The 11,125-nt window shown below is 37.5% G+C and overlaps 1 long non-coding RNA gene across 1 annotated transcript; it reads right to left on the bottom strand.

The window, feature by feature from the left end:
- Positions 1–3,155: 3,155 nt before the first annotated feature.
- LOC118599243 lies at positions 3,156–8,658 on the bottom strand. The gene is made up of 2 exons (XR_004948537.1): positions 6,118–8,658; positions 3,156–4,870 (listed from the first exon to the last, which is right to left on the bottom strand). It is a non-coding gene; the product is annotated as an uncharacterized LOC118599243 (long non-coding RNA).
- Positions 8,659–11,125: the final 2,467 nt, after the last annotated feature.

Genomic DNA, 11,125 nt, shown 5'->3' with positions numbered 1-11,125 from the left:
ATCGCCGCTGAATTTCATCCAGGCGGTTGAATGCAGAGGCAGACCAGATACTTTTCACCGGCATCACACATGACAACTTGTGATGCCACCGCACTGATGTTTTCCCTTCAAGGGTCTCTCGCTAACAGCAACATCTTATTGATCCCTAGCCGCGTTTTAACAGCCACCACCATCTCTTTCACGCACAAACACACACACCTGAGTGGCTGAGGATTGAAAATGACAGCAGCTAACTTTGCCAGTGCAAGCTTTGGTCTGCTCTCCAGTTAAACCCAGTGGCTGCAGGGCTGGTCATGGAGGAGTTCTGTGCTGGGAGAGGGGGTGGTGGTGGAAAATCAAAGGTGTAAATAAACTGTGCAGAGTTAATATGCATTACTTACGTTCCTGTGCTGATTAAAAAAAAGCTGCGGCACGTGATGAGCAATCAAAACAAGAAATATAGAGCTTGGATAGATGAAAGGCGCAATTAATTTCTTTGGAGTTAAGTCCTTTTTTTCTTGTCAGCTTTATGTAATTTATTTAAACAGGGAAAATAATGATGCATTTAAACTTGTGCCTGTTTTTTTCATGAGGTGACTTCGATTTGTAATATTTTTTTCATTTTTTTTTATTTTATTTGTATTTAAATACAGTAAAGTTTTTATTTAACAATGACCTATGTAATATGTTTTTAATTCAATTTTATTTATATACCCTGACGTCACAAAACAATCGCCTCATTGTGCTTCATGCCGGTAATTGTTCAGAAGCAGGAGGTCAGTCATAAAATATAAACAATAGCTGATTACTAAACTAAACAGACTAAATTAAACTGGTTATCCCTGCACTTAGACCCTCCTTCCCAGTAAGGACAAACTCCTAAAAAACCTGATTCAGGAAAAAAGAAGAAACTTTAGGGATGTCCACATGAAGGAGGGATCTTCTCCCGGGACGGTTTAAGGACCAGGACCATTAAACAAGAATTAGCTTAATTAACTCTACAACTACGTATTTGAATAGGGTTCAGCCAGACAGACGAGCCAGAGGCGCGGTCCACGGCTAAGAACAGGAGCACGGTCTATCCACCTGGAATCTGAAATCTCTCCCGCTCCCTCGGAGGCGAGTGGGAAAGAGGAACAACACGTGAATTGCACTGCAACAAACAGAAGCACAGAGAACAAAATAAAAATAAATAAAGAATAGAGGAGAGGAGAAGTACATGAGAATAGAGGACAGAATCCTATGGCTGACATAGAAAAATAACATTTTATCTTATATTTAAAAAAAATCTTAACAAAACTGCTACACATGGCTATAAAGGTTAATTTTATCAAAGAGTACATTTTATTGTACAAACATGAACAACACAAGAATGATAAAAGTAAACTTGGTTGCAGTACAAACTGACAAAAATCACAACTTTTTTTCAATTGGATGTTTTAGTAAAATTTTGAATTTGTTCTTTATTGTATTGAAGTTAAGTAACTTTATTTAGATTTTTGAACATTCATCCGTCCATCCATCCAATGTATGCCTTTCGGGGTCACGAGCCTTTCATGGCTACTGTTGGGTGAAGGCGAGGTACACCAGGTTGCCAGCCTGTCACAGGGATTGAATGTACACGCTGAGTAAAATTAGTGCATGTATATTTTGGTTTTTGACTCACTCTGGTCATAGCTCTCTGACGGTGCTTTTAAAATCTTGTTTTGACCTGATCTCAACATAAAACTTCAGCATCAACATATTAAAATCGCAAAAATGTAAAAATCGAGAGTACTTTGTTTCCATTAAAATCCAGCTAGATTATCTGATTGAGGAAGTTTTTCTACATTTTGAAGCAAACACTGACACACTAATACTAAACCAGCTAGACAACCATCCACCTTAAGCATACAGAAGCACTAAAAGTGACTAAATAAATGCACAATATTCCCCACAAAGCTCTGTCTTCAACCAAGCTGTAGTCTGTGCTTCTAACTAACACGCATAGAAAATCAGATAGCAAAATAAAGTTCACGCAGTAATGAAGCTTAACTCAACAGCATTACAACCAGCACCCCTCCAAATTTCCATAAATATTCCATCAAGGCTTCTTGAAAGCCTTTCTTCCCCCAGAATAAACATCATAACCCCTCCTTTCCTCACTCCGAAGGTGAAATTTGTTGCAATACTGTTGCATTAAACTGCTTTAATAACACAGATTACATTTTCAATTGGTGTAACAAACAAACTGGCAGCAGAGTTTCCATTGCTTTCTTCACGTCCAATCCAAATTCTCAGAAATCTCTGAAGAGGGAAATATTCCTCTCTCCTCCTGTTCCTCTCCGTGCATGCATGTGATGATTTATGTATTTGTAGGCATGCAACACTTATGTTGTGGAGATACAATTTCAGACAGGTGATGAGGTAGCTGCTGGAGTTTCGGGAGCCGCTTCACTGTTAAAGGACGTGTTTAATGTTGTGGAAAAGGGGGCAATATGACCAGCAGTGTTGCTCTGTTATTGCGCTGACCTTACTCATCAATCAGAAATCAAAGCTTTGGCAGTTGGCAGCATTAAAGAGCTGCTGCTGCCGTGTTCGGTGCCAAGAGGCCTCTTTTTGCTGAGCATATTAAACCACTGTAGGCTGAAAGAAGGCTCATCGCTGATCATGTAAGGGAAGACGTGTGCTTCTGAGGCGATCAGCCACAGCAGCAGGAATTTACCCTGAGATTTTCATGAAAGGGAGACAGAATGTTGGCAAAAAGTTAGTTCCACCAAAAAGCTGCAGTGAGAATTGTTGAAAGTCTTTAAACTCTATATTTTTTTAGTGTCAAACTTGATTTTTTTTTTAACTTAAAGTGCAATTTATTATTATTGTGGGTAGGATAAGCCAGTGTTGCAAAAATATCAGTAGTTATTTGTGGAAAATAGAAATAAATACCAATAAATACATAAAAAAAAAAAAAAAAATTAAATACGTTACCCAGAATTTGGCAAAGCCTAAGTGAAGGCAAAGTTCCATTGAAATACTACTGAAAAAGAAAAAAAAATAATAAGAAAATAAAAGTTTGAAATGTTTTTTTCTTTTTTTATCATATTATAAATGTTTTTATTTTGCCTTTTTGGGATTTGGACTCAGGGAAAATGTTTGTTTATCTGAACAACCAGCAGCATTTTGAAATAGCTTTTTTTCCTTTTTTTTTTTAATACAAATTGTGCCTTCAAATCCGAAGAAGCCAAAGTAAATGATCAAGCTCACAGCTGTAACTCTTTGATCCACTCCTGTTACTGCACATCACTGATTAGGCTGCGAGTAATTTGTGCCTAAAATTATTTGATTAACACCTCTAATTGCCTTTTTTTTCCTTCTCATCAAAGTGCTGTCTGCCTGATCATCATTTTGAAATTTGAAGTGATCGTTTGAGTGTGTTAGTAAAAGATTTGCCTCTTTGAATGAAAATGCAGACAAATAAATTCAAGTTACAACAAACAAATCCAGCAGAACATTCATGTTTAATGATGTCAGCAGATGCCTTGGGTGATGTGGTTCCTGCCTTTACCAAAGTATCTTAATTCCTGTGATTTAGTCTTTTTTTGGTGTGTCTTCGGACATGTTTATGGGCTAATAGGCCTTTGTTGGTAGTACTCTATTTATTTAATACAATTGTAGTGTGAACAGAAGGAATAATAAACAGGCTGACTAAACATACGATTCTTCCTTTGGGCTGAGAAAACCCTGTGTAAGGACACAAAAGGGGGACGTTTCCATCGGGGAAAGTAAATTCTTTTGAAGTGGAACTAATCATCTGAGGGATGGTTCTCGTTGTCCTAACAACGCAGCTGAATTGGAATGAGCCTTCTTTTTTGTGGAAGATATGTTTTCTTTTTTTCATTCAGAACTGATGATGATAGTAGTTTCACGCCCTGTCCACCCACATTGTCCCGTCCAAACTTCTTTCCAGATAAGTCTTTACTTGGAGACGCCGAACACACGGCGGGTGACTCTGGGACTGTGACGTCAGCCTCACCCCTCTGTGTGCCGCTCTTTCTGTCTCTTTAATGCCGTTAGAATGAAAAGGGACCCTCACAGTGTGAAAAGATCAAGGCTCAAAACAACTCTTATATCATAATGCAGCTTCTTAAAGCTCTTGTTGTAGATTTGAGCGCATGAGCTGGAGTTTTTGATTTTTAAACAGCAGCTGTTTTAGGAAAAAAATGTTTTATTAATTAAACAATTAGACAACAAGTTAAAATGCAAACAGTAAATATATTTTACATGGATGTTCTTGTCTGATTGTTTTTGGGTTAAAACAATATTTTAGGTCATATCCTGCTTTAAACTTACTTTTCCCCTCTCAGTTAATCGTTATACATGATTATTTTATAGAATGGAAACATTTTTAGCAATCACATAGCATAGCTCTGTTAAAAACAGCAGTTATATAGTAAGCAACACAGAGAAGGTATAGTAAGAATTGAAATGGGACAATGAAAAACCAGAGTAAGATCCTCCCTTGTCTTTTAAATACAGAGTAAGCATTTATTGATTGATCTGACAATGATCCAGCAGGATGTCTCCTTTGTCTGAAGCTTCGGGGATGTTGTTGGTGTCCTCCAGCTTGTGTCTCCCCATCTGCCGTCAGGGAGCTGAAAAGGTAACTTTGGCCTTCTGACCTCGGACTGAGAGAATTCCATCTCTTGCAGTTTTAAATCTTTGTCTTCACACGAGCTGTATTGCTTTGCATCACTTGAGTAATAAACCGTTGGCCTTTCTGCTACTCCTGTAGTCATCCAGCCGTTTTATTGTCTCAGTGGGGGTGCAGAGTTCAGGCAGCAGTCATCGACTGAGACAGAGGTGAACTGTTTGTGGGGGGAGCATCCTGGCTACTGTGCTGACCTGCCACTCAATTCTGTAGAAAGACAAAAAAAAAAAAAACAAGAAAGAATGAATTCTTTTATCTGAAAGAGACAGCAGCTTAAATAATTTGCATGCTTGAGAATTGAAATCATCCTGTTTCTTAAAAGATAAATGAACTATGGAAAAAATGTAGAAAGTCTGTTTTGTCCATCCACACAATTGATTTGCTTTTTGCCATTTGCCCTTTTGTAGTTTTCAAACTCTCCCTACTGGGTTTTCATGCCGATAATTTATGCAAAATTTTTTTAGCTACATTATTCATAACATTTCTCACACATGATTTATTAATTGCCATATTGAACTTTGCAAAAGAGGACACCCAAAGAACAAGTTGTTACTGGTTTAAATAATGTAAAATGGAGAAAAAATGTATTCAAACACTTAGGTGGAAGACCTCAGGAATAAGTTCTATCCATAAGAAGAAGCAAATGAACAAACTGAGTCAAAAGATTTTAAAATCTCATAATAGACAGGAAGTCAGTGGTCCTAAATGCACATCAGTTTTTGCAGAGTCTCTTCACACACCAATTACAGTGAATTTAGGGTGCTGATGCGAGGCTTGGCAACAGCGTGTTTGACAGTGATGTCACGCAGGGGTGGATCCCTGGTTGAAGTGACAAGAGAAGACAACTCTTTCTTCCAACTGAACAGCAGGATTAGCTCTGACTGGCTTCTTTAAAAGGGTGAATCAAATGTTTGTACGATGAATCTGTTTTGTTTCATTGCTTTTTGCCTGCTGTGTCCATGTCTTCCACACACATGCGCGCTCAGTGGCACTGATTTGATCAAGTTAAGGCAGGCCACAGCACATAATCTCATGACACACATGAATGTAGGCCATTTTTAGTTCTTGTTAGTTGGAAGAAATTCGGTCCTAAATATGGATGCACACTTAGAATCCTCAAGGAACCTAATTTACTCTGTAAGACATCAGTTTAAGGCCTTTAAAGTCATATTGCTGCATGAAAAAAATGGTTGAAATTCTATTTATAAGGGAAACACATGCATGGATTTCATCTCTCTTCAGTGATTTGTGTTACATGCTTTTCAAAGTCCCCCTTAGCTTTCTGCTATTTTGGTTGCTTGCACCATATCATGCTGTAGTTTGTTGCCATTGTCATCACTGCAGACTGGGAGCCTGGGAGAGGACGCCAGCGCGGTGCCAGTTGGCTCAAGCGGTGCAAACACATGCAGACACAGCACAATTCTAATTTTTATCACTCCAGACATGAAGGTCACCTTTTTGGCAATTGTGGCTTCTGTGTGTCCAGTTGGGTGCAGAGGGTTACCACAGCAAATGTGGGACTAGAAGAACTGTTTCCTGTAGCATGTGTGAGCGTAAAACAGTGAATACAAAAAATGACTTTCTCTTTTTGAAAAAAGCCACATATAAAAAAAGATGTATTTTTCTGTTGAAATACACCTAAAAAACATTGTAACTCTACTAGAACTACAGAAATTACATGTAAACATTACATATTTATACAATTCAAGCATAATGTAGCATTATACACGTGTCTTGCATTTGGGTTTCCATGATTGTTTGTACAGTGGGTTAACCCTTATTCCTCAATTCCACAAACAAATCCAGAAATAAATTCAAAAATCAGACATGAATCTTTCCTCTGTCTTCCTCTGCATGCACTCCAGCTTACATCAAATCAAGAAGGTGTGTACTCCCCATTGTTGTGCAGTTTTATCGGCTACCATGCCCCTCATAAGCCTGTGGATCTATTCTCCCAGTGGTGCTTTGCTTAGTAGACAATAGTCCAGCAAATATCAGGGGCCAAGTCATTATCTGCTGCTCAGCAGGTGGAGACGTTATTGAAGTGTTGAACTAATGATATGTAATGAGCTCTGTGTGACACATGTCTAGCCACCCTTACTGTCCCGGGGTCCATTAATACATAACAGTATCATAATTAGTTTTGTTTAAAAGTCAGAGCAGCACTAATAAATCATTTAAGCCGTATTTACATTGGGTTAGAAAGAAATCTAAATTCCAAACCTTATTTTTGCTCTTCTTTGTTTTTACAAATCAACTTGGCCGTGCTTCTGTCAAATCAACAAAAATGTGCAAGTGGATGACAAGTTTCCATTTACTTGTTTTTCCTTTAATGCTGTTGTAGAACAAACTGAAATGAATCATTAGTGCTCCAGTGTGCACAGCAAATGCAGAGGCCAGTCCACAAATACACAGCTGTCTTAAAAATTTATACTGGAAATGGTTTTGATGTTGTACCCCACTTTCAGCTTTCTGCAGGTCTCCTAGCAACAGCAAACAAAGGAAGGACCCATCTCAAGTTTCCCGCGGTGCGGCCAGTCCGGCTCGCCTTTGATCTTGACTGGGAAAATAGCTGAGTGGGCACTACTTGCATTTGTCTTTCATTTTCTGTAACCCCCACCCCACAAACACACACACAACCCTTAACCTCTACCAAAATTTTCACCAAAACAGCCAAATCTGTCACCAGCAACCAATAACCAACCCAATTATTCAACCATGGTAAAAGAAATCTCAATGAACTGTTTAATAAGAGTGGATTATGGACTTGTTTGTTTGTTAAAAAAATGAAATTTAGCTCTAACTAAGCTGGAAATACCCTTTCATTTCCACTTTTATTTAAATTTGTCTTAAGGCAAAATTGAGCAACTTCTGTCTTTGATAAAAACTTAAAGCACTTGATGTATCTTAGATATGCTTTTGGAAATATGTAAACATTCGTACTTCAGAAAAGTCCCAATGCCAACATAAAACATGTTATTTACTGCAGCATATTTTAAAAGTCACAGGACTTCTGCAAAGTTTTCCTAACCCGTTCCTGAGAGTGCACTTCTGCTTTCAAAAGGATTCCTGGAATCAAAACAAGTGTTAAAAAGAAACTCCCTGAATCTGCAACACCAGAGCTCAACAGTGCAATTCATCTTAGTGGTATTGACTGTTATCTTATACTCTGCTTTGCTTTGCTTTCATCCAGTACGCCACAGACAGCTTTGGAGATTAAACAAACTGAAGAGTTACACAATGTTTGGATGTAATTTACTGTAATTGATGTTTCTATCTAGTTCTGGGTCTTTTAAAGCGATTGCTTGTGTTTGTAGAAAAGCAGGACGCCCAGTGGGGTGTATTGACTTAAGACTGTTGACTAATACTGCTGTGTTGGCATGTTTTAATGCCCTCCCATTGTTTAACTAACCGACTATCTCCTCTGTAAAAGCGAACGTATACCTTGACTACTCCAAATATGACTAAATTCCAGGAAGCGTTCTTCTCTCTATGGGGGCTTTCACACTGTGATTTGGTGCAGAATATAAATACATGTTTGGTTGTCACACACAGTTACAATAGCTGCTGTTTGGAGGTGGCACTGACAAGGAAAAAACAAGCATGAAAAACAAACTTGACTTATTCTCTCAATATCATGTATTGGTAAGCATCCAATACCTCCTGACTACATCATGTTGACTGATCAGACATGCATGGTCCAAACTTTTGGCACTTGTCATTTTTCAGATTTGTAGTGTGGAATTGCACAGAACTTACTTTACTTACGTGTTAGTCCCAACTGCCCTTTCAGGTAGTCTGAGGGTGAAAAAGAGGCAAATCTGTACGGGAAATGCAGGTGAGCCGCAGGAAATGTTGAAGTGGCCTGAAACCACTCAAATCCCTTAAAGATAAATGGACACCTGTATTTTATGCGTTAGGACTAGTGAGTGCTGATGTTTTGCCGTTAGTCTGAAACTTTTTCTTTGATTTTTATCAAGAAATAAACGCGCCGATTCCTTTAACTTTAAGTTAGATGAAAGATTTTAATTTGTTGCTTTCTTAGCTAACTTTTAAAATATTTGTTTAATCATATGTGACATTATAAACAATCTAAGTAAATGTATTAAGTCTTAATCTAAAAATAGCATATAAAATTGTACAACATGAAGCAGCCACACTGTCCCCTGTATAGTTTAGTACAGTAAGGCAGATATAGGACTCAGCATATTTTTACAAGTCTACAGGGCACAATAAGGGTCCAGCAGAATAAAGCTGTCTATGCATTATGTAAACATTAATTAGTGCATTTATATAGACTTACATATTTTAAATAACCATTGTCCACAGTACATCTTTACCAATCAGAACTGGATGGGTTTAAATTCCATCATAAATCCTGCACTAAATAGAAATTATGAATATAATTACATAGCAATTGTCTGGGTTTTATGGTACATACACAATAAATTTACTGGCCCAAGTATTAGATTAGATTATATTAGATTAGAAATGGTTTATTCCAAGCAATCAAGAAAAAAAAAATAATGTGCAATACAATCAGTCATTAAAAGTTTACATCCATAAAGACATGTCAAACACAGGTTAACTAGACATTAAGAGATTGCCTGAAAGAGAGTGGGAGGAAGTGAATTTGTACAATCCCACTCCAGCTCGACCTTACTATTTCCTTTATGTGTTTTATCATAATCCGGCTCATAATTTAAGATCAGATATTTACATCTTTCCAAAATAAATTCAAGTAACAATAAATCACGTGACTATTTAAGTAGATATGACACTATTTCAGACTTTGTCATTGCATATGCAGAGCTATTATCAAAATTCAGACAAAATATGCAGATTATTTTTCATTAAAAAAAAATCATTCATATAAATCAAGAATCAAACATCAACAAAAATATATATGTATGCAGATTTATTTGTAAAGCAAGTATCATAGGAATGTATGCAAGTACCATAACCAATTTTTCACAATAAAATCCTGCAGTGGGCAAATGTGGTCATATTTTTGTATCTAAACAAACTGTAGAGATGAAAATAAACACACAACACACACACAAAAAAAAAAAAAAAAAACACACAGACCTACACAAACGCGTGACACACACATACACGCACAAATCAGCGTAGCGGGCCGACTATTGAGTGAGTGGTTTTGGGTGTATGATGAAGGCCATAAAAAGCTCTAAATAACAACAGCTGAGGAGAAGCGCCTGTCGACCGTCAGAGAAAAACATGTATCTGGTGTGAACAGGAAGTTAAGCAGATACTGCGTGCACTCTACCCGCACACCACTTTGCAGAGCTGCTGCGTCCGGTGTAAACCAGGCATTACGTGTTTAAGTGTTTGCTTTGACCTGTCACTTGCAGCATGCCCATAGAAAAAAAGTGCATGAACATTTTCACTCTGTTCATCAAGCAATCTACAATCTTGAAATTTTGTACATGCCACCTGCTCGTCCCATTCCCCGTTTTTCACCTGCAGACAGGACGTTTCCATCCGTAAGGGCAATTTTTGTCTAAGGCATAAGGGACAAGTTACAATCAGCAATTGATTTGTGAAGTATGTTTATCAGGAGAGCACATAATTTAAAAACATATGATCAGTGCCCTAGCGTCGACAGAAACATAGCAACTTTATGCTACGAGTAAATTATTTTCGATTAAAGGACGAGCTTTGATATAAGATGATTTGAAGCACCCGGCCCTGCAAAGTTTTAACAGTCAGAGTAGTTTTTTGTTTAAAATGTATACTGCAAGATATCAAGATACTGAGCTCCACAGAAATTACCAGGAGTTTGTTTTTGTTGCAGCACTTCAGAAAATATTTTCATTTTTACAGTCTTGTCGATACGGTATATTACATTCGTGCAAGACATATATAAACACACAACATGCAATTTAGGAGTGAAAAACACTGTAACTGACTGTGTTTTGTTATCTATTTTCTCTGTGAGTGCTACTTGTGTATTTTTCAGTCGTTGGCAGGAAGTTAAAAAAAATCTACCTTCTTCTCGACTTTGAGATGAAGACATCATAGCAGGCACCTATTTTGGTTTGTCAAAGGGGAGAAGTTGCAGAACAGCAGGCTTTTTCATTCCTTCAGGATTCTTTTCATGAAAACAACTAAGAGGTTTACTTGAAAGAATTGAAGAAAACTTGTCCCCTATCTACTTTACAGATTCTGTATCGTCTCTACATCATTGTACTCTCAAGATATTAATATTATTCAGTGGTATATTCCCTCACATTATAACAGAAAGGACCATATTGACCATTTTTTAAAAAGAATTTACCTTTCTATCATCCTAGTCGAAAACACCAAATCTGTTTTTTTTTTCCTTCAACAACTTTTCCAGTTCCTCTTGGAAGAAAATGAAAACACTGGAAGCAGGTCCCCCTGTTTTCCCTCCCCTAAACCCAACTGAACTCTTTTTAGCACACGTATTTATAGCACCTT

The sequence above is a fragment of the Oryzias melastigma genome, linkage group LG10 (assembly GCF_002922805.2).
Source record: "Oryzias melastigma strain HK-1 linkage group LG10, ASM292280v2, whole genome shotgun sequence".
Classification (NCBI taxonomy): domain Eukaryota; kingdom Metazoa; phylum Chordata; class Actinopteri; order Beloniformes; family Adrianichthyidae; genus Oryzias; species Oryzias melastigma.
Note: the sequence above shows the minus strand (reverse complement) of the source record. Positions and strands in the feature narration are given on the sequence as shown.